The following is a 24,171-nucleotide window of genomic DNA, read 5'->3' as shown; positions in this document are numbered from 1 at the left end:
CTTTGATTCCGGCATAAGTTGACTTCACAATAACACCTCATACTCCACAGACGCTTTATTCTCTAGAGAAGACAGGCACAGGTACTATGCCTTAAAAATTAATACTGCTGTCTTCAAAATTGTACATGTAAGCATATGTAGCATTTTTGGATGCACCTGTCAAAAGATAAATTTAGAAGAACTCTATGAAAAAGGCAGAGTTCTGCATTGACATCATAATGTGCCTGTATTAACTACCAATAAGTTTATGTATGCACTTTGCGTCACACTGGCCTGTATATGTATTAAGGGTTGCACTGCTTAATTTAAACTTTTCATTTTCTTGCTACATTTTTGTTTACCAAGGTTTCCGAAATTAAAAAGGTTCGGCGTACAGGAGAGAGATGCAGAAAGCGGTTTCAACAGTGTAGACGTCTCGTTGTAAAGATGATGGAAGACCGAGACATACAGGATGCAGAGTATAACCGCTGGCAAGAATTAGTTAGAAATACAGTGCGGTCTATGCCCAAAGTTGCTCGACGGTTCGGTAAGGACAAATTGTAATAAATTTATTTTAACGTTCAATAAATGTAAATAATATGCATCCTTAGGTTCACTAGATGTCCATTCTGCAAAGTATTAGGGGGGGTGATAGTGAACGATTGATGGGTGATTGAAGGTTAATTGATTGATGGTTAATTAGTGGGTGTTCAGAGGAAAGAACAGATGTAAACAATGCACTAGGGAGCATATAGGATGACAGTTTTTATAGAGTAATAATGTCGTGGAAGGGTAATCATATGCGCACTAGCGCCATGTTATGTTCTGATGTGATGGTTGGAAGTGACAGCTAACGATTGATGACTGATTGATCGGTGATTGAAAGGTGATGTTCGTTGGCTTATTACAAGGGGGGACAGTGTACAGTTTACAGGGGTGGTGGATGGTATGGTCTGGGAGAATGAACGGTGCTGGGGGGGCCCGGGTGGCAGTTAGGTCCATAAACAAATAAAAAGTTTGAAAGAAAGTGACATGGAGTGATTGATGGGTGATTAGGTGGATGTTTTGTTTTGAAGTAGGTGGTTTGGCGATTGACCGGGGGAAGATCGGAGTGTTGCTGTGACGATCAGGGGCCAGGGGTGGTGGAGGATCAGTGTGCTTGTTGCAGACTAGGGTGGCTGCAGCCTGCCCTGGTGGTACCTTAAACATTGTGACCACCAGGGCAGGAGGCAGCCTGTATGAGACGCTTAGTATATATTGAAAAAAAAATCATATGCTTGGTATGCGTCGATGGTTGAGTTAGCAGCTCGCCAGCGCTTGGAAAAGGCCAGCAAGCTGTAGCTGCTTGTGGACGGAACCAGTTGCAGTGGGCAACGCACGTCGTCAGTGACGCGATGGCTCCCCGGGCACGCCTTCGTTAACCGCCACGTTTGCGCCTTTGGCGGTCCGTAAGGCTGCCACTTTGACGCCCCTAATGTGTCTTACGCGGTCCTTAATTTTTTAATGTATGACCGTGTTATCCATTTGGTGTCTTTAAGTGTACATTACTGTTGTAATGTTTAAAAAATTCCTGCTTATTCATTCAAGGGTTAGTAGTAATGTTTTTAAAGGTAGATGATCACAAGCAGTGCAAGTGAAGTAGCATTGCTTACATGTATATATATATATATATATATATATATATATATATATATATATATATATATGCCAGACTCTTTATCACTTCTTAAATAACTTTTACTTTCCTCACTCCGCTTTACAACCATTGTTCAAAATAGGCATCAAGGTCACCTTCACAACAGCTCACCTTCAAAATTCATCCGGCATATGTTATACTCTTTTTTTATAAGCCCATAAGCTAAAAAAGCAAATTTTATGGACCTTGTGAAAAGGGGCGTAATCTAACAGTATTTTACCATTGTTGTATTAGCCCTGTTATTATATTGCTTTTATAAAGACCAATGGAGGTTGTGAGGTATGAAAAGTTAAAACATTTTTGAAAACAGCGATCTAATTGATGAGATGGGTATGTATATTAAGAGAACAGTGTTTGCAGGACTATTTCAGCATTGTGGTTTTGTTTTTCAACTACTAACAGTCACTACGATGCATCTTAATATATTAATGGTTTTTGAAACTTTACTTACTTTGAAGTACACTTTTTTGTAGTTTTAATTGTTGTATGTGAAGGTTGTATGCATATCAATCCACATGAACTCAATGTTCTCCTTCTCAACCAGTTACAAGACCTTATAGAAAAAGGAAAACCTCCAATCCACCAGACTACGCAAGCTACGCTTCGGCAAACACTGCAAATCAGCATGACCAACCTGAAGAACCTTCAGAAAGAGACCAAGAAACAATGAACTTACCTGTAAAGAAGGTAAATAATCACACTATCATTCCACAGAAAGCTAATTCTTGCAATGCAACAGCAGATAAAAGCAGTGTTGGAAACAAAATGGCAGAAAATGGCAGAAGATCAGAAAAGCGTGGACACGGTAAAAGCCAGGAACATTGTGAGTTACTTAACGTGGCAAAAGTCTCTGATACGCAACATACAAGGCAAACAGACGGAACTGCAGTACAAAATACAGTTAAAGTATCGAAAAAAAAAACTACTACCACAAATGTTAACAACATCAGTGATAGTTTGGTTACTAATGATAATGATTGTGCACAGAATGTAAACAATAGGCAGCAATCAAGTCAACGAAGTGTAGGTAAAGAAAAATCCACTGATAACGTGCTTACGAATGTCAGTCGTCCAAGTTGCAGACCATCGGTAGATTTTGAAGTTCATGATGCAGTACATGCTGGAAGTGATAGTGGTTGTGGTAATTTACACTCTGATTCACAAAATAGTAGTATTAGTGAAGACATAGTTATTGGCAGAGCAGGAAAACAAAAGTCACAGGTACCATCAGGTAGAAAAAGTAAAGCCAAATCTAATTGTCAAGCCGTTCAACCATATTACAAACATGCACAACTAAGTACTACACCTTGCAGTGGTAGTATGCAAATAGTGCCTGCTCACAACAGGGAGTTTGATATGACATGCAAATTACTAGAGGTACAACAAACAACTCTACAGTTACTGGCTACCATAGCTGAGGGACAGAAACAAATGTTGGATAACCAAAAGGGAATGCTGAAGGAAATGAAACAAAAAAACAAGCGTAGAAAACACAAAAACAATTACAGACAGGCAGAGAGTTCCGATTTCGAGGATTAGAGCTACGGAATAGTACTTCAACAGTAATACCATTTTTTGTCCCATTGCCAAAAAAATTAACATATGCCCATAACAAAATAAGAAGTTCTTTTTCAGAAACCACCCCAAAAAACCCTGCTCTTTTGCAATCTGTAAACACAATGTAAATCAAGGATTTCATTATTTTACTATGGAAAATATGAGGATTCACACTTTTTTTTTTTTTTAAGGTTACCTGTGCTTGTAATGGTCACTCGCGGGCATCCAATGACCGTCCAGGTAATGAACCATGCTCTTGGCTTGGCCTACAGTTTACTAAAAAGGCATGTGAGACCTTGTAGTTTAATAAAATCTATACAAGCATTGGCGTGCCATTCCTCGCGCTCGTGTTAGCTGTAGCGTACTACGCAGGCACACAGTGTTCTGTGTGTCCGTAGTACGCTACTACTGACATCATCATGATTCAGGAGATGGAAGAAGGGACCATGGATTTTATACTTTAAAGTCTTAATCTTCATAAATTAAATGGAACTAGAGAGGAAAGCGGTAAAGTTATTTGTACATACCTTGGTCTTCCAGCAGCTACATAAAGACTAATATCTCCCACGACGGGGTCCTCAATGTACTCCGTTTTGTATTGTGGGTCACGTCCTTCCCTGGTGATTGTCCAGTCGGAAGTCTGCTCCATGCTTACCTCTCCAGCGGCTGCTGTACATGCGCACAGAGCGCACTTCACTGGCTTAATGTGTACCCTCCCCTTTAAGGATGTGACACACACCAGGCAAAAGGAGGAAGCGTAGGACCGCTTTGTGGGAGCAATTACTGTTTGTGGAGCAGCGTTAAGACCCATGTATGTATAAAATAATTTCACTTTCCTCTTTGTTTCCCTTGAAGCCGACGCTTAGCCCGAGCATCGGTGATTAGCTGCGGGAACCAAGTGTCTTTGTGTATGAACCATTACAAGCATCGGGAAGCTTCTAATCTTTTTCACTCCACCCCATCACTGTGTATCCATAAGAGTAAGGTTTAACATGCTTACATGTCACGTTACTGTTTACTTGAAAAACATTTTTTGGGTACAATGTTCAAAATAGATAGCTAAATAAGGTAACATATTCAAACTATGCACATTGATGGAAAATTTTTTTTACTCCGAAGATGATATTTCTTACAGTTGTTTGAAGTTATTTCAAAGTGAGTAATCATTTTGGATTACTCAATCTCAGCATAGTGTGAATAACAGTTATTTATGTTGTTGTAATGCAAGTTGATCTTCACAACTGTTCAAAGATTTAATTTGTAAAAGTAAAAGTTAACGTATCCATTCTTTGGATACTTATAACGGCTCTGTCATTTTCACTGACTTCAGTCATTGCCTACAATACACCAATACTCAGGCCCGGCCCTAGACCATTTGCCGCCTGAGGCAAACTTTAAAGAAATCGCCGCTGCGCCCCACGTGGGTGTGGAGTGCCGCCCGAGCTGGAGGTAAAAGCGGGCAGGAGGGGGTATTGGGGCTAGCGGCGGGGAGGGGGGTCGGACCCCCCCCTCCCTCGCCTGGGTCCCCCGTCCTCCGCTCCCCTCCAGCTTGTTATGCGCGCTGGCTGGCTGGCTGGCTGCAGCTGTAAGAGGCAACGGGCGGGGATCACTCATCTCTTCCTCGTTCAGCCTGCGCTCCACTGACGTCACTTCCTGCTATGCCGCAGGAAGTGACGTCAGTGGAGCGCACGTTGGAACGAGGAAGAGGTGAGTGATCCCCGCCCGTTGCCTCTTACAGCCGCAGCCAGCCAGCCAGCCAGCACGCATAACAAGCTGGAGGGGAGCGGAGGATGGGGGACCCAGGCGAGGGATGGGGGGGGTCCGACCCCCCTCCCCGCCGCTAGCCCCAATACCCCCCTCCTGCCCGCTTTTACCTCCAGCTCGGGCGGCACTCCACACCCACGGACGGGCGGGTGCCGCCCCCTCAGAAGCGCCGCCTGAGACAAACGTTTCACCCCGCCTCATGGGCGGGCCGGCCCTGCCAATACTTACATGGCCTACTCAAATAAGTCATATACATCCAATAAGTTAAAGAGGAACTTTAAGAGCATGGTTTAAAGAATGTTATCTGCATAAAGAGGCTGGATCTGCCTATACAGCCCAACCTATGTTACTACTCAAAACCCCACTCCAGTCCCCTTGCACTATGCAATCCCTCATAAATCACAGCCGTGGTGTGAGGCTGTGTTTACAACAGTAGTGTCAGTCTCAGCTGCTCCACCGCCCTTCCCTCCGGTCTCGTTCCCTGCCCCCGTCCATTCCCTCCAATCATCAAGGAGGGAAGGGATGCAGGGCGGGACTGGAGTTATGCAGGAGTGGGGGGAAAGCAGCATGCTGACACTATTCATAGAAACACAGCCACCTCTGACAAGCTGTTTGTCATCAGCGTGGCTGTGATTTATGAGGGATTGCAGAGTGCAGGGGGACCTTAGGGGGGTTTGGGATAGCAATAGAGGCTGGGCTGTATAGGCAGATCCAGCCTATGTATGCAGATAATATATTTCAAACCCACCTCCGGTTATCTTTAAGAGCAAGGCCTGAGAAAAGATCACAATTGAGGAAAATGCACCGGCCGAGCTGCGGTGCCATACAATTTCTTTTATCTTATGTTACTGTCACTTACAGTCAATTGTCGATATCAGACCAAACAAAGTTTTTATACACTATTGACCAAAATTTTGGACAGAAAAGGAGTCTGTCCAGAATAGGAAACACACCCAGCATCTAGTTGAAATAGTATGTGGTAAATAGCTTAAGCTTAACACATAGTCAAGTAACCAAAAATGGACTTAGTCCAAAAAATTCATTTATGAATGAAAGTGACATCAGCATAGGCGAAAAGTAATGTACACCAAGTTTTACATTGTTGTTGTTTATCTGTTTGTTTGCACATAGTGTTCTTTTAGTTATTGTTAAAGATAATGATGCTGTAAAGGAATTATTAATCAAAAACCATAATGTTACATTCACAAAGCGCTGCCTGCACAAACTTGTTGCCAAAATCTCTCATAAAAGAACAAGAAGTGTCCGCCGCAGTACAATGGGGGACATGTAGTGACTTCAAGAGCACCCTTCAGATGCTCGGTGCTCTTAAAGAGAGTATGAAGCGAGATTACATCTCGCTTCAGACCTCATATACAGCAGGGGCATGCGTGCCCCTGCTACAACGCCGCTATCCCGCCTCTTAATGTTGGTCCCTTACCCCCCAAAATTCCATCCGTTATGCGGGTGAGCGCTTCCTGGTATGGGCAGGGCTAACCGCTGCAGACCTGCCCCATGCGCGTCAGTCAGAGGCGTACCTCTGCCTCTACCACGCCCCTCTCAGTCTTCATTGACTGAAAGAGCCTGGGGAGAGGCGGCGATGCACGTCTGATATATGCGCATGGAGCCAGGGTTGCAGCCGTTAGCCCCTGCCTCCAGGAAAGAACAAAATCTACGACCAAGTTGTTCGTAGATTTGGCGTGGGATGGGTTGGGGGGTCGGGTACCCCCGTTTAGCCGCGGGATAGCGGGGTTTTAGCTGGGGCACACGTGCCCCTGCTATATATAAGAGCTGAAGCGAGATTTTGTCTCACTTCAGTGTCTCTTTGCAAGCCCCAGCTGAGTTTCACTCATTTCTTTTCGGCCTTCAAGGATACCTCAACAGAAATGTAACATAATGAAATGAACATCTGTATGCACAGTGCCTAGCACACATACAACTGCGTCTACCATAGAACTACACTGTGTTCCTCTTATTTCTTTCCCTCCCTGCCTGCCTGAAACAGTACAATATCAGGTATGTAAGTGGCTGACTCAGTCCGGACTCAGACAGGAAGTGACTACAGTGTGACCCTCACTGATAAGAAATTCGCCTATTTTCACATCGGTCTTGCTCTCTGGAGCCATTGTATTCTATTAAAGTGTTTTATAGTTGAAATTAATTATGAATGAGGAACACACTGTACTCACGTCCTGTCTGAGTCAAGACCGAGTCAGCAACCTACATACCTGATATTGAACTCTTTCAAGCTGGGAGGGAAAAAAATAACAGGAGAACAGCAAAGTTATATGTGTGCTAGGCACTGTACATACACATCTTTTTCTCATAATGTCAAATGTATGTTGTGGTATTCTTCAAGGTTCACTTTAATTAGTAATGCAGCTCTACAACTTGCATGCAGAACAACATGCTTGCGGACAGCAAACTAAGATATACATGTATATCTTCGGTAACAAGGGAATGGAGAAAGCTAAATTTTTGTAATTTTTTGTAAGTTTTGATCACTCCTTGCAAATGCGATTGTTGGAAGTATGTAGTAAGTAAAAACATGTTTTATTACATCTGTTTCAATGTTTATGTATGATGTATATTTAAATAGAAAAAAAATTTATATTACAGTTCTATTAAAGTTTTATTTGAAATGCAAAATGTGTGGACAATTTCTTATAGGAGTTAGAGAAAACATAAGTAATCGTTGAGAAATAACTATTGTTAAAAAAATTCATCCTCAAATTTAGACGTGTTCACCTTTAACACTAGATGTTAAAAGGTAACTGTGTGTACTCCTTTAACACTATATGTTAAAGGGTAACTGTAGTAAAAACTACTATATGGAGGCTGCCATATTTTTTTCATTATAATAAATATCTGTTGCCTGCCAGCCCTACTGCTCTATATCTCTGCAATATTTTATGAAGAACACCGGAAAAAAGCATACAGCTCGTCTTGTCAGATCTGACAGTAATGTCAAAAACACCTGATCTGCTGAATGCTTGTTCAGGGGCTATGGCTCTTAGTATTACAGCCAGAGAATCATAAGGCCAGCCAAGAAAATTTTATTGATGAAAAGGAAGTTATTATGGCAGGCCAAGTATACCTCTTACTTCGGTTTCCCTTTAAGATTATAGATACCCATTGGCCTACATAAAAAATATCTTGAACTACTACCAGCCCAAGCATCACTTTTGTACACTGAAATAATTTTGTAGCGGCTCGGACTCTACAGTAACTAATATTTTGAAATTTAACTTAAATGACAGGTACACGTGTTTCCTTCTTCTCTATAACCTGTTCATTAGCATAATGTGGTACTGCAGTATGCTAATGCAGTTGAGTACGCAAAAAAGTGCACACATGGCCGTGGTTGCATAAGCACAGGTAGGCCACAAAACACCATGACAATGCTTGCAAACTACTTCCCCAAAAAAATAGAGCATGGAGAAGGATAGCCAGGTACTGTTCAACAAACTTATGGCAAGGGCTGGTGGTACAAGACCAACACAAATACCTAAAAATTTAATAAGTATACTATGTACATGCATTTATATTTAAGTGCGCTTGTACACCAAGTACCTTGTGTAATCTAAGAATTCCACACTAATTGTAACAGCATTCAAGAGCCCACTGATGCTCCATTATAGAAAATGAATACCTTACTCTGATGAAAAGGGTCATCAGCTAGTGTAGTCAGTGGCATGTTTTACAATCTTTATTACTGTTTTCCTTACAGAACACAGACCACTATTAATATCAACTCATAAGTAATAAATAAGCAAGTAGCATTACGAAGACAGAAAAGTAGGCCACACCATTAGCACCTCATGACATTCACAAGTGTTATACACGATGAGCAAATTCTTCGTCCGTTGGCTGAAAAAGAAGAAATGAAGGTAACATACTATGCGTACGTTAAAGGGACACTGCAGGGGGTCAGGGGAAAATGTGTTGAACTTACCCGGGTGTTGCCATGGTGCCCCCTCAGACGTCCTGTGCCCGCGGAGCCACTCACGGATGCTCGGGCCACACCTCGTGTGCACTTATGGAATTTCAGACTTTAAAGTGGTAAAACCAATGCGCTAGCATTGCCGTGTCCTCCCTCCTGCTAATGTCAACAGGAGCGTACGGCACAAGTCCAGCTTGGTCTGTGTATGCGCAGTACGCTCCTGGTGACATCAGCGGGAGTGAGGACCCGGATACACAGGCGAAGTGCTTCACAGACTTGAAAGTCTGAAATTAAGGGAGTGAACTGGAGGCGTGGCCTGAGTCCTCTGCGTGGTACCAAGAGAAGCACAGGGTAAATTAAAATCATTTTCACATTACCCCCCCTACCCCCTTTTAAGTGCAAGTCAACTGCAATGAGGCGTCAAGAAGAAGAACCCGAAGAAGGAATCCACTTGTGAAAAGGCACAGCAGCAGTCATTGGAGAATATATAAACCGTGCAAGGTATGAAATAGTACAATTACAGCTGGCCACTAATGATCCAATCTTTTTCATACAATCTTGCTATTTCAATGTAATATAAAGGTAACTGCATGAAGTATCTATTCAGTTAATTCAGTGAATTTCACCTTTCACTACATAGATTTGGTAAGATTGGATTAAAAAGAATGAATAATTATTATCCACCCTAAGGAGTACATTTCAAATGTTGGAATTCGGTATTAATGATTTAAATTCTTAAATAAGGACAATTCTTAAATTCTTAAATAGCGCGTACTGACAATATACTCATAAGTGATTACGTTAAGATAAATATCCTTAATTTAAAAGTTTACAGCAGTACAAAAAAAATTATATTTTTTATCAGTCCGTTTACAATGCATATTAATACACTTGTTCGATCTGTAATATTAAATTGAGTTTAAAAGTGATAAACATTGTAAGATATCTATTTTGTAAATCTTTATCTTAGATTTACATCAAAAGTTAAATATCAAACTACGTTTATTTGAGTTATCCGGAATTCTTATAAAGTGATTTTTTTATAACATCATCTAAAAGCTTATTTTAGTTTGTATCTGTTAAACGTTAATGTTTGTTTCCTCAAAAAGCATTAAACAGCGTTTATTTGACTTTTGACTAATCGTGAAAATAAGATTTATTAATAAGATCATGTAAACGTTAATGTAAGTATTAAACGGTGCATAAGAACAGTAAATAGTAATTTAATTTTCTAACTTTTATACTTTTAAAGTTATGATTAAATCTAAGTAAATAAGATTTTAACATTTAATTTTTTCAAGAATAAATTTTATTATAAAGTTTTATCCACGCGCCCTTTTTTCCCGTCGCCTTTTTTAACATACTTTAATTATAAAATAGCTTTTTAACAGTACAACAATCGATAAATAGCGTTTCCACCAAATGAGAACCGATAAACATAAATTAGTGATTTAATTTGAATAAACGTTATAATTAATCGTCAAAATAGGTTTTAATTTTTGTTAAACGTTATTTCCTGATAAGGTTTACACCAGGCGCCCTTTTTTCCCAACGCCCTTATTTAACGTACGCCCGTTGAGCAACTGTCAAGTCAAATTCCTGTAAGTGCAACCTTAGCCAAATAAAATTGATTTTGATTCTGATTTAGTAACTACATTAGAACTTTATTCGTGCTGTAGTGTTAATGATCACCTCTCTGTATGCATTGAATAGTAGTAATCTTTAACAAACCATTCCTTATCCTCAGCTTATATCTCTCACAAAGTGGCTGTTCTTGGAAATCCAGATTTAGTTATGTGATTATTGACGTGTCAATGCTAGCTCTTATTATAATTATTATTATTATATTTTATTTATGAAGAACTCAGTAGTAGATTTGTCATTTCCACCTTCTAAAAAATGATGTCTTATTAGCTGCCAAACATTTAAACACTCTCTCTAATCAGCTGGTTAACCTTTTAAAAACTGCCCTCTGTCTGCTCATTATGGATAGCACATCAGGGGGATCAAATAAACCAAAGTCTGAAAGTCCCCTTTAAACTTATGTAATTGTGTGCCCAGTATTTTAAGTGTGAGGAATGGTATTCTCATGAACTTTTCAAAGCATATTATAGGCAAGGGTAATTGGTACAATGGTAAGGCCCATTGTAAAACTTGCACCGGGACCTATTGCTCCTTAGCTACGCCACTGGGATCTACTTTTGGATACCTATATGGGGGGTTCATAACTGGCGACCTATACTGTTGGGGCTGCTTCTGTCTACCTATACTGGGGGGAGAGGACACCACTTTTTGCTACCTATACTGGTGAGGGAGCCTCTGGTTACCTTAGGTACCTTGTAACTTGTTTTTTAGGGGCCAAATTAAAACTTTTGCTATTGGGCCCCATGATCTCTAGCTACATCCCTGGGGGAGGGGGGGAGTATATTAATTCAGCACATTCTGGATTTCTTTTAACATTTTTGGACTTGGACTTTGCCATCAGAGAGCAGACCACTATGTGGCACCTGCAAGGTATTGCGTCTGTGTCCTTCCATTCACTGCGTACTGATGGGCTGCACGGCTACCCTGCAGAAAAACTGAGGAAACCGCTTATTTCACCACCATCAGTGTTGAACTTTTCTTTCTTGTTGTGAGCAACAGCTTTGGTATGTTGAGGAGGTGTGTGTGGCCACACATACGTGGAACATTTTGGAATTCTTCCACAGGAGCCTGACTGTTAAAGTCGTGGGGACCTCGTAAACAGTAAGTGGCCAAGTTATAGGGTGACGTGTTTTAGCATACTACACATGGCTTCGTAATGCTGCATTTCATTTCAAATTCCAACAAGCTTATAAAGGAAAAGGTGTTAAAAGCAAACTTGGATGAAACTCTCATCCACTTGGTGTTATTACTGCAATTTTCTCCATACCTAATCAGGATTGGTGACCACGTCATCTCACCTTGCTGGCCAGGGCTACAGTCTGCTGGCTCTGTTTCAGGGCCATAACTACAAATTATGGAGGTCTACAGTACTTTGATGGGGTCTTTCCTCCTACAGTCCCAACTCTCCTCCTCCCCTCCCACCATGGTGACCCCAGGGTCATAAAGCTAGTGCAGCCTTTATAACCTTCCTTCTGCCAATAATAACAATGTCCATCTTGAACCACCTCTCCTACTATAGCTACCTCATTGCTTATGTGGCAACCATTCACCCCCCAACCCATAGTGAGTGCTAAGAACGGCGACCACTATCTCCCACCAAGGGTGACCACTATTTTCTCACCTCCCAATTGTGGCCTCCATTCTCCCCCTTCAACAAAAAAGTGCTGCCTCACCCTCACGTAACAAAAGTAGTCACCGTAGCACCCTTCCACCCATAAAAAGCTGTGCAAGTGCCAACATTCTCTGCCTTCCTGCTGCAGTAGCAAAAACATTGGGACCTATCTCCTACTCTCATAAATCTTCCAACCACATTTCCCTACTAGCCTCCACACTCTCTAAGTAAACCTCTTCTTCCTTCCTTCCCTACTATGGGACCCTCCTCATGTGCTCCCTTCATAGCTGCCTTTCATCCCTGCCCCCCCCCCCCCCCTCCCAGTCAAGAAGCACAGTGGTGGTGCTGGAATCACATTCTCTGCTTCAGCCTCCCACTCTCCTGTGCCTCCTGGTCCTGAGTCAAAAAGCATGCTACGAGTCATCACATGACTTTCAGTCAGGGACGGATCTAGGGGGGGGGGGGGCAAGCGGGTCTCTTGCCCCAGGCGCAGTTTGTTGAATTCTTAAAAAGGCGGCAAAATTTGGATGTGGAATGGCAGTTTAGGCTCCAAAACCTGACCTTGCCCCAGGCGCAACTTGGGGCAACTTGGTCTAGATCCGTCCCTGCTTTCAGTAGAAGAAGAGCTAGACGGAGGAGAGAGGGCAGCTGCCACAAAGGATGCCAGAGAGGATTCAGCGCTGGAGGAATTAATGCCAGTACTACCAGTGTGCTTAGGGGAGGAAGATAACCGCCACCTACCAGAGTGTACAGGAGAAGGGCCTTGGTTGAGGAAGGGGGGAAGAAGTTTGACCCCTTTTCCACCAGGCCCCTCCCCCCACCTGCCATTGAGGATGCTGCTTCTACGTTAGTTATTCCTATACTCTGTTTCTTGGGAGCTAAGCTCTTATGTTTTTACAATTCTAAAAATATCTACAGAGTTAATGTTCCTAAAGGACATGTGGCTGCTGCTGTAGACACTAACGAGTTATCTCTTCCTCTGCTGATCCCCTGTCAAGAGTTAGTTTACACTGAAGAGTCAAGAAGTAGGGGCCCATATGCAATTCATTCATTTCTCCAGAGTTTTCTACTAGGTGATATTTTTACACCTAGTCATGAAATGCCCTTTAACTACCTAACTGCCAATGGGTGTGGCCGCGGTGGCAGCCCCAGGACCGCCTAACGCCAATTGGCGTCAAGTCCTGGGGCCAGCTACTGCAGGAGATCACGCACATCTTCTGGTTGAGGGGCAGAGCTCCGCCCCGCCTTCAGTCTCCGAGCGGCGATCAGCCGTCTAATTACCATGTACAGCGATGCGATCAGCAGCAGCGCTGTACTGGGGACAGCCGTGTGACACGGCTGTCCCCCTGGGGCATAAGAGATCGATCGGCTCATAGGCTGAAGCCTATGAGAGCTGATCGCCATGATTGGCTGGCTGGGGGGAGGGAGGGTTTTAAAAAAAACTAAATAAATAAATAATAAAAATATTTTTTTTTAAAATAACATAAATATTAAAAAATAAACACTGGGGGGCGATCAGAAGCAACAACAGAGAGCTCTGTTGGTGGGGAGAAAAGGGGGGGGGGTCACTAGTGTGCTGTGTTGTGCATCCCTGTATCTTGGCCCTAAAGCTGCAGTAGCCAATTTAACAAAAAATAGCCTGGTCTTTAGGGGGGTTTAGCACTGTGGTTTGAAGTGGTTAAAGGGACCCTGAACAGAGAATAAAAATGGAATCTGAACTCCGGCCTCTAGCACCCCATAGTCTGAGAGTCCCTCGACATCTTCTGGGTTCCCTCCATCCTCCCGCTGGCAGCTCCAGCAGCATGCGACTTTGCTGAGAGTGTGGTGCATGTCCTCGTGCCCCAGCTCGGCCACGTGCCTGTTGCCGTGAGTGTTTTTGCACAAGCGTGGTTCATTCTTTTGAGAACCGTGCAAGTGCAGAAGGCTCGCAGTGATGGCGTGTGATAGAGCCAGGCGGGTCTGCGCATGTGCAGGACTCTGGCCAAGTTGCGCGCTACAGGAGCCGTGGCAGGAGAAGGAAGGGAGCACAAAAGATGCTGAAGGACCTCCCGGGCTACATGGGGCTGGAAGAAGCCCCATGTAGGTTGCGACAACATTTGGGACCTTGGGCCAGAGGTGCCCCAAGGGGCCCTCCCTCAACTGCAGTATTAGCTCTCTATTGGTCCTGTGCTGGTAATAGTCACTTCTATATATGCTTTGAATAGTAGTAATCATTAACAAACTGTCCCCCATCCCCTTATTGCACCTCTGAAACTGTGGTTTTCCTTGGCAGATTTTGGTGCGCTGTATCGATTGTTAAGAGTACTTGGGGGGCCCCAATGTAAAACTTGCACCAGGGCCCACAGCTCCTTGGCTATGCCACTGAACTTTTGGATACTTTTTCAATTGTAAGATGCTAAAAAGTTATTTTAAAGAGAATATAAAAATGATCTCCTAGGTCTAGGAGGTAACTCAGGAGGGAAAGTGAATTGCATATGCTCCAGGGTGTCTTATATAACAACACTAAATACTTTAGTATCTACTAAAAGGAGCTTCAGATACAGAGAGAAACAATATGTATAAAATTCTGCTTGTGAAGGAACTTAAAGAGAAACTCCGACCAAGAATTGAACTTTATCCCAATCAGTAGCTGATACCCCCTTTTACATGAGAAATCTATTCCTTTTTACAATTCACAAACAGACCATCAGGGGGCTCTGTATGGCTGATATTGTGGTGAAACCCCTCCCACAAGAGACTCTGAGGACCGTGGTACTCCTGGCAGTTTCCTGTCTGTGAACCTTGTTGCATTGTGGGAAATAGCTGTTTACAGCTGTTTCCAACTGCCAAACCAGCCAGCAGCAGCTAAATCACCTGCCAGCAGTAAAAATGTTACAATGTAAAAAACGTCAGAATGTAAATCGGATTTAAAAGATTTTACAATTTGCAAACACTGACTAAATCATGTATACGTAATTATTGTAAAAATGAAGCACTTTTTTATTACATAATTTTCACTGGAGTTCCTCTTTAAAGCATGGCTTTTCTTTGCAAAAAAAAGAGCCCCAGCCAGATTTCAGCTAAAGAAAAACCCAATTGCTTTGAAAAAAAAAAAAAGGAACAAAGTGTCTTAATGGGCCCCATAGTATAGGTCATTTCTTCCCTTGTTATTCCTTTATTGATGTTAAGTAATGATAAATTACAGCTCTGTTTGCTAACGTCTGAAATTAGAACATTGTACCTCGTAATAGTAACTTTGCAGTCTTTTCTTTTCAGTTCATGTTTAAAGGAGAAATCCAGAATCAATCAGTAATTGTAATTATTCTTTCAGTGCTGTTTCCCCTTGCTTGTAATACGCTTAGTTAAATATACATTTCTTCTTAAAACTAAAGGTATTTGCCGTTATTTTGCTTTATGTGAACAAGAAGGAACTGGCATGATGCTTTTCCTCTGTGCAGTGAGTGAATACATAAATCTTTCCTGTGGCTGGATAGTGTAAGGGTTAATGGCTCTGCCTCTGACACAGGAGGCCTGGGTGCAAATCTCAGCTCTTCCTGTTTAGTGAGCCAGCACCTATTTAGTAAGGAGTCCTTGGGCTAGACTCCTCTGGATTAACAGGGATATGTGAGGGAACAGGCTGGTGTTGTACTTTATTTTCTGTTTGAACTCGATGGACGTATGTCTTTTTTCACCCCTAATAACTATGTAACTATGTATGTAACTACGTAGCACTCGGGGAAATGAGTTCTTTCGTAGATTATCAAGGAGTCCTAAAGGCGTGCAACTTCACCAAGGAACAGTGGTGGAACGAGCGGACTGAGTCAGGACCAAAAAGACCCTCTGAGATCCAGAGCCCCCCCCCCCCCCCCCCCCCTCTCTGTAGGTGAGTATTAAACTCTCTCTTTTTTTTGAATTGCTTCACATTTACTTTAAATTGGCCTGTCAAGTTACAGGCAGCCTATTGGGCCAATCATAGTGCGGGGACAACATCCTTTAAAGAGACACTGAAGTGAAAAAAAAAATTATGATATAATGATTTGTATGTGTAGTACAGCTAAGAAATAAAACATTGGGAGCAGAGACATAAGTCTAAAATTGTTTCCAGCACAGGAAGAGTTAAGAAACTCTAGTTGTTATCTATGCAAAAGAGCCATTGAGCTCCACAACTTTCAACGTGGCAGAGAGCTCTGTCTTCTGAAGCTTGTTATCTCAACTGTCAGTCACTGTATTTTATTTTTCCTGCAGAGAACAGGTCAATAGTTCATTGCCCTGCTCTTTAAACTCATTTAGGAATGCTGAGTAGTGTGTAAACTGCAAATATTAAAGAATGATGCAATGTTTTAATAAAAACACTATATAACTGAAAATAAAAATATGGGAACATTTTCTTTGCTACAAATGTTGTAGTAATTATCCGTACTACAAATACAATTCATTATATCATAATTTTTTTTCCACTTCAGTGTCTCTTTAAATCCACAGGACCTGAAGGTGGCTTATAGGAGCGACCGGTACATTCCAGGGAGCGCACGTACAGTAAGTTAGCACAAGCTACTTAGCACTCCTGCTCGTAGCGGGCACTGGGGATTTTTTAAGTCGCGCTGCTCAAATTAAGTTATGAGGCTTTAGCAGCGTGGCTTAGTGAATCAAGCCCTATAGCCGCTGTTTATAATGATGCCTATGGTGGCACCCACATTTCCCACTTCAAGCTGTGCTATTAAAAAGCTCATTAGCTGCTCTCTGCATAGGTAAAAGCAGGGGGGGGGGGGGTGATTACAGCTGCCCAGAATCTCCCCTCAGACCAGGGCCTGTGCAGTGTCTGGGGACAGGCACAAGTTGAGACACTAGAATATCTGCAGGCATCCTGCAGCCCACAGCACCACCCACTTTCTTTCCCTGCTACAGTTGACTTTGGATGGAGCAGCAGAGTGTGTACAAAGCATAGAGCAGCAGTGTGTGTACAGAACATGGAGCTGGAGAACTGAATAGAGTCAGGTATGAGCACAGCCCTGTGCCCTGCTGTGTGAATGCTTCACTTTCCCCTTCATTACCAATGTCAGCTGTCCTCATTATTATCTGTATCCAAACTGCTCCTGATTAATACCGTTGTCGATCGGAGCAGATCAAACATTTAGCAAATAATTGTCAGATCCTGTAAGTCGGACGGCAAATTGCATTGTGTGTAACCAGCATGATGTCCTACCATATTATTGTACTGTATTGTGCGTGACTGAGGGAGACCTTTCAGGAATCCCCCTTTGAAAATCTTGGGTTTGCCCCTGCTCTGCAATATTGCATCCTATCCATTACATCAGAAGAGCTGCTCCAATGTCTCTCTATTGCCATTTGGGAGTACCTACATCACCAGGAGTGCCCCCTTTTGTCCTCTTATCTCCTGACTCATTTGGTCAACTGGTTAGAGAAAGTTTTTCAATCTTCTGCAGCTGAGAACTTCTGAACAAGGGCAACACATTTTAAGTACTGAATACATTACAAAAGCTATTCCTATTAGAGTCCCAGTACAACCGTGCAGCTAGAGGCACCGTAGTGACACATAGTAGAATGCAGTAAAATATTCAGGATACCCACTTTTACATTCATTTTCCTGATTGCAGCATCCGCAGCACTTCCTATAGCTATATATTGCTGTATATTGGTATGTAGCCCCGCCCTCCCACTAAAGCTTATCATAAGCTGTTTAGCTATGGAGAAATCTCATCCCAGAGCATTCTGGGAGACCAGGAATTATTTTCACTGGCTCCGTAACTCTCATAAAAATATTCTGCACAGATGCACCTGACAAGACTAAGGATGTTGCCAGCTGTGATAATTTTCAGAATGTAAATCAGGATGATGATAGATTTTACAATGGGCAAACACTGAATTAATAATTTATAAATGAATATTGTAAAAAAAATAAGCAATTTCATTCATTACATTATTTTCACTACAGGTCCTCTTTAAGCATTGCACACTAATAACCTTTTCCTAGAAAGAGCTGCTTTTTTCCCAAAGTTTTACTGTTACTGCGGTTGTTGCGACCTCAGAAGAGCCAAGGGAAATTGTCGTGTTTTTGCTTCACCGCTGTTGTAAAACTTGCTGAATTACAAAGTGCACTTTTTAAAAGAACTGATGACTTTTTTTTCTATTTTAAAACCCACTTTGGGATACCACAAACAGTCTGTGTTCCCTTTCTGTGGAGCCGAAGGCTGTTTTCTACATTTGGGTCATTTTCATAGACAACTGATTTAAAAAAGAGATATGTTCTTTCAATGCAGTGCCAGCATCGTCCATGCGCTGTACACAGTACAAAACAGACAATAGCGGGACTATAAATAGTTCACACACAGTACAATGAAACTCTAATGCAATTAATATATCGTATATATTTTTGACAAGTTGACACGTGTATACTTTTTCCTTAAAAACAAGGAAAAAGTCATTGACTCACATATAAGCCCCCTCCACAGTTGAAATAGCCAGATGTGTCCCCAGTATTAGGCATCCCCTCTCCCCATTGCCAGAATGTGTCCCCAGTATTAGGCATCCCCCCTCCTCATGGCCAGATGTGCCAAAGTAGGAGGCAGCCCCCCTCCTCATAGCCAGATGTGTCGCCAGTATGAGTCAGCTCCCTTCCCCATAGTCAGATGTTCCCCCAGTATTAGGCAGCTTCTCTCCCCATAGCTAAGTGTGCTCCCTGCTTTTTTTCACCCCCACAACATGGTGAGCAGAGCAGACAGTACTCGCTGTGGCCCTGGGCTACATTGTATTGTTCAGATTCGGGGGGCTGGGGGCCCCAGCAGCACTTGGGGGTCCTGGGGCAAGTTTGCCCATATGGAAACGCCAGCACTGAAAGCACAGATAGCTTTAGCCAGGGCTATACAGATAGCTTTAGCAGGGGCTATGCCAACCACTACCTAGGTTTTCTGGTGTTCTCCAACCTTGGAGAACTTAAGTAAATAGGGGTAATTGTCTCGGCCATCCAGCTGGACTTTAGTGGTCATTGTCGTGGTCATCTTACTGCTTGACTCTCAAGGGGAAACAGGAAAAAAGGGTGCAAGCAGCAAGTGGACTAATTGGGCGCCTGGCAGCACCAATACATAATATCGGTATATGGGCGGCGTAGCAGAAATTTGCTAATATTTTGTGGCGCCCCACGGATATTTTACTTTTTTTTCTGTGGTGCAATGCAATGAGACCATGGTATCACGGCTAGTGTGTGTGTACGTGTGCATGTGTGTGTGTGGGGGGGGGTCGCTGTTAGGTAGGTGTGTGGGGTGGGGTAGTTTAGGTTTAACCATTAGGCAGGTAGTGCGTGCGGGGGGGGGGGGGGGGAGTTTGGGTTTAGGCATTTAGAAGGTAGTGTGTGCATGGGGGGGGGGGGGGTTCTTTCTTTTCAGGCTTTAGGCAGGTAGTGTGTGGGGAGGGTAAGTGTTAGGCAGCGGGGGGCGAACACTGCTATTCCAGCGCAGGAGATTTGGTCGCAGCTGAAGCCACCATAGGCCGTAATAGGAATTACGGCCGTAGCTGCACAGTGAATAACTTTGGAGATGTCAGAAGACGGAGCTGAAGTAACTTTTTAAACACTGTAATTCGGCCTCCAGCAATTGCTGGAAGACGAATTACATCATTCCCCACTATCCACGTGGACCTAGAGGAGGAATAGTACTTAATGTTGCTGGGAACTTGTACAGAAGCGGGATAAGCCATACTGGTTGTATCCTGAGCCCAAGTCTCCCGGCGGCGATTCCTCTTGTACGCAGCAGGGGGAGGGTTCTGTTTGAGACTATGGTTAGGTTGGGCCATAGTAAAATATCGGTATTTAATATCAATATTTTACACTTTTATAGTAAAATATCTGTGTTTAATACCGATATTTTACTATCGGCCTTACAACACGCCAGGTGGCCTTAATTAACGCATGCCTCTCAGAGTGTTCAGATTATGATGTACCTTGGATATTGAGACTTTGTTGTGAGGACAGCAAGCCTTGCAACTTGCAGTCTGGTACTCTGAGGCTGGATACGGTGGAACCAGACTGCCAGGACAGTAGCACTTGGATCATCCATAGTGAAGCCAGGGTATTCAGGTAGTCAGCCAGGCCAGGGGTCAGTAACAATTAGGTAGCCAGAAAAGCCAGGGTTCAGTAATGGATCTAGCAATCAGCAACACAGAGGATCAGCAAAAAGTGGGCAGTCAGTACAGCAGCAAGGCGGCACGCCACTAGCTGATTACAGCATTTCCGGGGCTCTATGGGTTGTTTGGCATGTAAACATGAACACCCATAAGGGCTGCCACATGCACCAATAGCTTAGTGCATAACACAACGCCCTTTGATAGTAAACAACTCCAGCCCATGCCCTGCATGCGGATTCATGGACACACTTCGGCACAGAAACCTGTATGTGCTCACCTGTTGGTAACAGCCTTCCTGCCCGTGAAGGTTAGTGATCCTGACATAGGGTTATTGTCCTGGCTATCTCACTGCTGGACTCTTGAGACCATTTTCATGGCCATCTTACTGCTGGACTCTCAGTGTCATTGTCATGCCTATCTCACTGCTCGACCTTTGGGTCCATTGCCATTGCCATCTCACTGCTGGACTCAGGCCCCTTTACACCAGAGCGTTTCATTACATTGCATTATCCGTTTTTACCGTAGGATCTATCATGACGTGAATGCATAAGTGCGTTATGAGTCAACATCCACGATGATGTACGTTGACCGGAAGTCATGTAAGTCAATGGCGCCACAGATATTTTACTTGTTTGCATTGCGGTGCTCTTGTGGGGAAACAAATTTTTCCAATACACTCGCTTGCAATGCATATTTCCGCCACAGGAAATGAGCGCTAGAGAGCCTCACTTAAGATTTGATTTCCTGCCAAGAATTGCCGCAGGTATCTAGGTGTTTTTAGTGTTGCAGTGCGATGCAATCATGTGATCACACCGCAACTAAGATGCAGGTTGCTAATGTGAAACCGGCCTCAAGGTCATTGTCATGGCCACCTCATTGTTGGACTTCCCAAAATGTATCACAAACCAGCCCGAAGGCTAAAAATCCAAAGCACCACATCAGTAGTATATAGGTATTTTATTGTTTTTAAAAATAAAAAGAACCATTGCAGCGACAGACCCTGTCGCTGTATTAGGCTCTTTCAGGCCTGGAAGGAACTCACTATAAAGCGCAAAACGCAATCGCAATTGCTAGCGATTTGTGATAGCGTTTTACAAGCGATTTTGGGAGCGATTTCCCTGCTCCTAAACAATTCATTAGAAAGGAAACGCTCCCAAAATGCTGCATGTCCTGCGACTGTGATCTCCTTAATCACAATCGCTCTAGTGGAATCTGTTAAATCCATTTACATTGGCAGAGCATTTAGGGAGAACGCTAGCGATTGAAAGTGCTCAAAAATGCTCTAGTGGGTTCCAGGCCTTAGAGAGAGCCTGATACAGCTTCAGGAAGGACACTATGTCCGAAACAGGGTCGGTCGCTTCCATGGCTATCTTTTTTATTTTTAATACAATAAAAAAAGCTATATAATACTGACGTGGTGCTTTGGATTTTCCATTTTTACATGCTTTTGACTCTGGGGCTATGGAGTCCCTTCCACTCTAGCACATGGCTGTCCCCATGGGGATGCTTGTCCACCTGGTTTTCACTTCTCTCAAGTTTTAGGCCAGATTCCCCTGTAACCTTTTTATCCATGCTTGCACTGAATAGTTTGTTCTCCGCTGTTGCCTGACAACTTTCACAGCTTTGTCACACGTGCATTCACCATAGGAAATATTTATTGCCTTATAAAAGTGTACTGTCTCTTGTTAGGTTAATGTTATAGGCTGGCATTATCTCCCGTCTCCATGAATTGTGTTTACACGAGCTTAAATGTTCCATGGTGGCTGAGATGGTATCCAAGTATCATATTTTTAGCAGAGAAATTGGGAATAATATTTGTGTATGTATCCAGGAGAGAGCCAGGAACCCGTGGGTTGCAGTGGTCCTGGGTTTCATGGATGGAGCGCATGTCCATCGGCATGATGGAGGTTTGATATAGACGTGCTTTGAAGCTTGAAGATAACTTCAATTTCTCGGTTATTTGCCATGGAGGAAAGGAAAGGCATGAATGGTAGTGTAGATAAGAGATGCCGCAGCTGGCAGTGGAATTGAGAACTGTTCCTGACCCATCAGCTATGTGGCAGGATATTGCCTGGCGTGGTGAGAGAATGGTCAGTGTAGGGTCTTTCTACTGCTGCCAGTGCTTCCCGTCATAACAGTCTTCTCGGTGACACTCCTTGGCAGGTAGCAACTCTGCAGACCTCTGGGAACTCCAAACAATAGGCCACTATTCACTGCCAGGAGAAGGTGAAAACCCCCACAGTGTTGGCAGGAAGGGGAGGATAAACCAATAATAATGCAGAGTAGGTCCCAAAGGATTTATATTTGGGACACATGGGAATGTCAGGTCTTTTCACGAATATGTTGTAAATCAGTCAGCCACAGCATTAAAACCACTGACAGGTGAAGTAATATTTAGGGTTAGTACTGTATATTGCAAACAATGTGAAAAGTTATTTAACCCTTTAGCAGCCAATTTATTTAGAGACTGGCAAGTGCTTTAGGTCAATTGATTTTAGTATTTTCTTGCTTTTAATTAGTATTGCTGTAATGTGTATTTATGGCCACTTGTTACTAGGGGGCTGTGTGAGACAATAACAGAAGACTTCTGCTTTCTGTTTCTTTATTTTCTACTAGAGAGAGAGATCAAAGCATTCCAAGAATTTACAGCACAGCAAGTTCTGCCGACTAAGGTCAAAAGCAGTTCACTTATCACTAGCGAGATAACTCTATTGAAGCTTCTAATGGGTTAAAGTGAACCTCGGTTTAAAAAAAACACATACCTAAGAAGAAGGAAGAGAAGGAAGCCTTTGGATCCTGTAGAAACTTCCGGTGTCGTCCTCGCCGCCGCGCACCAGGGACCGTCTGAAAGATCCAGGCCACACTCCTCTTCAAGCATGAGGAGCAGCTCCAGCTTACTGCACAGGCCCGGCCCGGCCGCACTCCTGCATGAAGAGCTCTTCGGGGTCCATGAGTAGCAACGTCGGTCCTGAGGACAGTGGGTGAAGCCTCTATAGCATCCAGAAGCTTCCTTCTTCTTGAGTAAGTGTGTGTTTTTTAACCCCTGCTTCACCTCAGGTACACTTTAAGTGCAATTACCTGTATCCCATAATTATTAAATATGCCAAAAATAAATGCAAACAGTGCGTTAGTAAGTAAGCTTGCATTAAAAACAATGATGATGTATTGATAACATTTAAAATATCACTTAAAGACTTTCACAAGAATATTCCATGAAAGGTTCCACAAATCAGAAGTAGCATTAAGACGAAAATAAGTGACTAATTACTCCCAGTTTGTGTCTTATATTGGGGTGGGATATGTTAGACAGATTGGTAAAGCCAACAGTCAGTTCTTCAAAGTGATGTGTGGGAAGCAGCAACAACTGGCCAAACATAAGGATCTGATCAACTTTGACAAGGGCCAAGTTGTGATGGCAAACACAACTGGGTGAGACCATCTCCAAAATAACAGTTCATGTGCTGAATTCCCAGTATTCAGTGATTAGGACTTACAGAAAATGGTCCAAGAAAGGACAACTGGTGAGTGGGTAATGGGATCATGAGTGCACAGGGCTTATGTGTGAAGCAAAGGCTAGCCCATGTGGTCCAGTCCCACAGAGGGCTATTTTAGTACCAGTATTGAAAGTGTAATGCTAGGCATGAGACAAAGGTATACACAATGCATCACAGATTGCTGCCTGTAGAGTTGCATAGCCGCAGATCACAATCCCTGCCTGACACTATTAACATTCCACTGTCCTTACCCCTCCTGGAACTGTTATCCCTCCACTGTCCTGACTCTGGCTGACCACTGCTGGTGGGCACTCTTATCTCTTCACTATGCTGACCCTGCCAGACTTTATTATCCCTCCACTATCCTTAA

General features: G+C 43.1%; 1 long non-coding RNA gene across 3 annotated transcripts in view; it reads left to right on the top strand.

Annotated features, from left to right (window-relative positions):
- LOC137564165 (uncharacterized) overlaps positions 1-24,171 on the top strand; it is a 707,039-nt gene that overhangs the window by 464,804 nt on the left and 218,064 nt on the right. Inside the window, exon 5 of one of the 3 annotated variants that reach the window (XR_011030541.1) lies at positions 22,924-23,328. The exons of the other annotated variants lie outside the window; for them this stretch is intronic. This is a non-coding gene — a long non-coding RNA (uncharacterized lncRNA). The remainder of the gene's footprint in view (positions 1-22,923; positions 23,329-24,171) is intronic. 3 annotated transcript variants of the gene reach the window in all.

The sequence above is a fragment of the Hyperolius riggenbachi genome, chromosome 3 (genome assembly GCF_040937935.1).
Source record: "Hyperolius riggenbachi isolate aHypRig1 chromosome 3, aHypRig1.pri, whole genome shotgun sequence".
Classification (NCBI taxonomy): Eukaryota; Metazoa; Chordata; class Amphibia; order Anura; family Hyperoliidae; genus Hyperolius; species Hyperolius riggenbachi.
The sequence above is the reverse complement of the archived record's forward strand: the minus strand, read 5'-3'. Positions and strand labels throughout refer to the sequence as shown.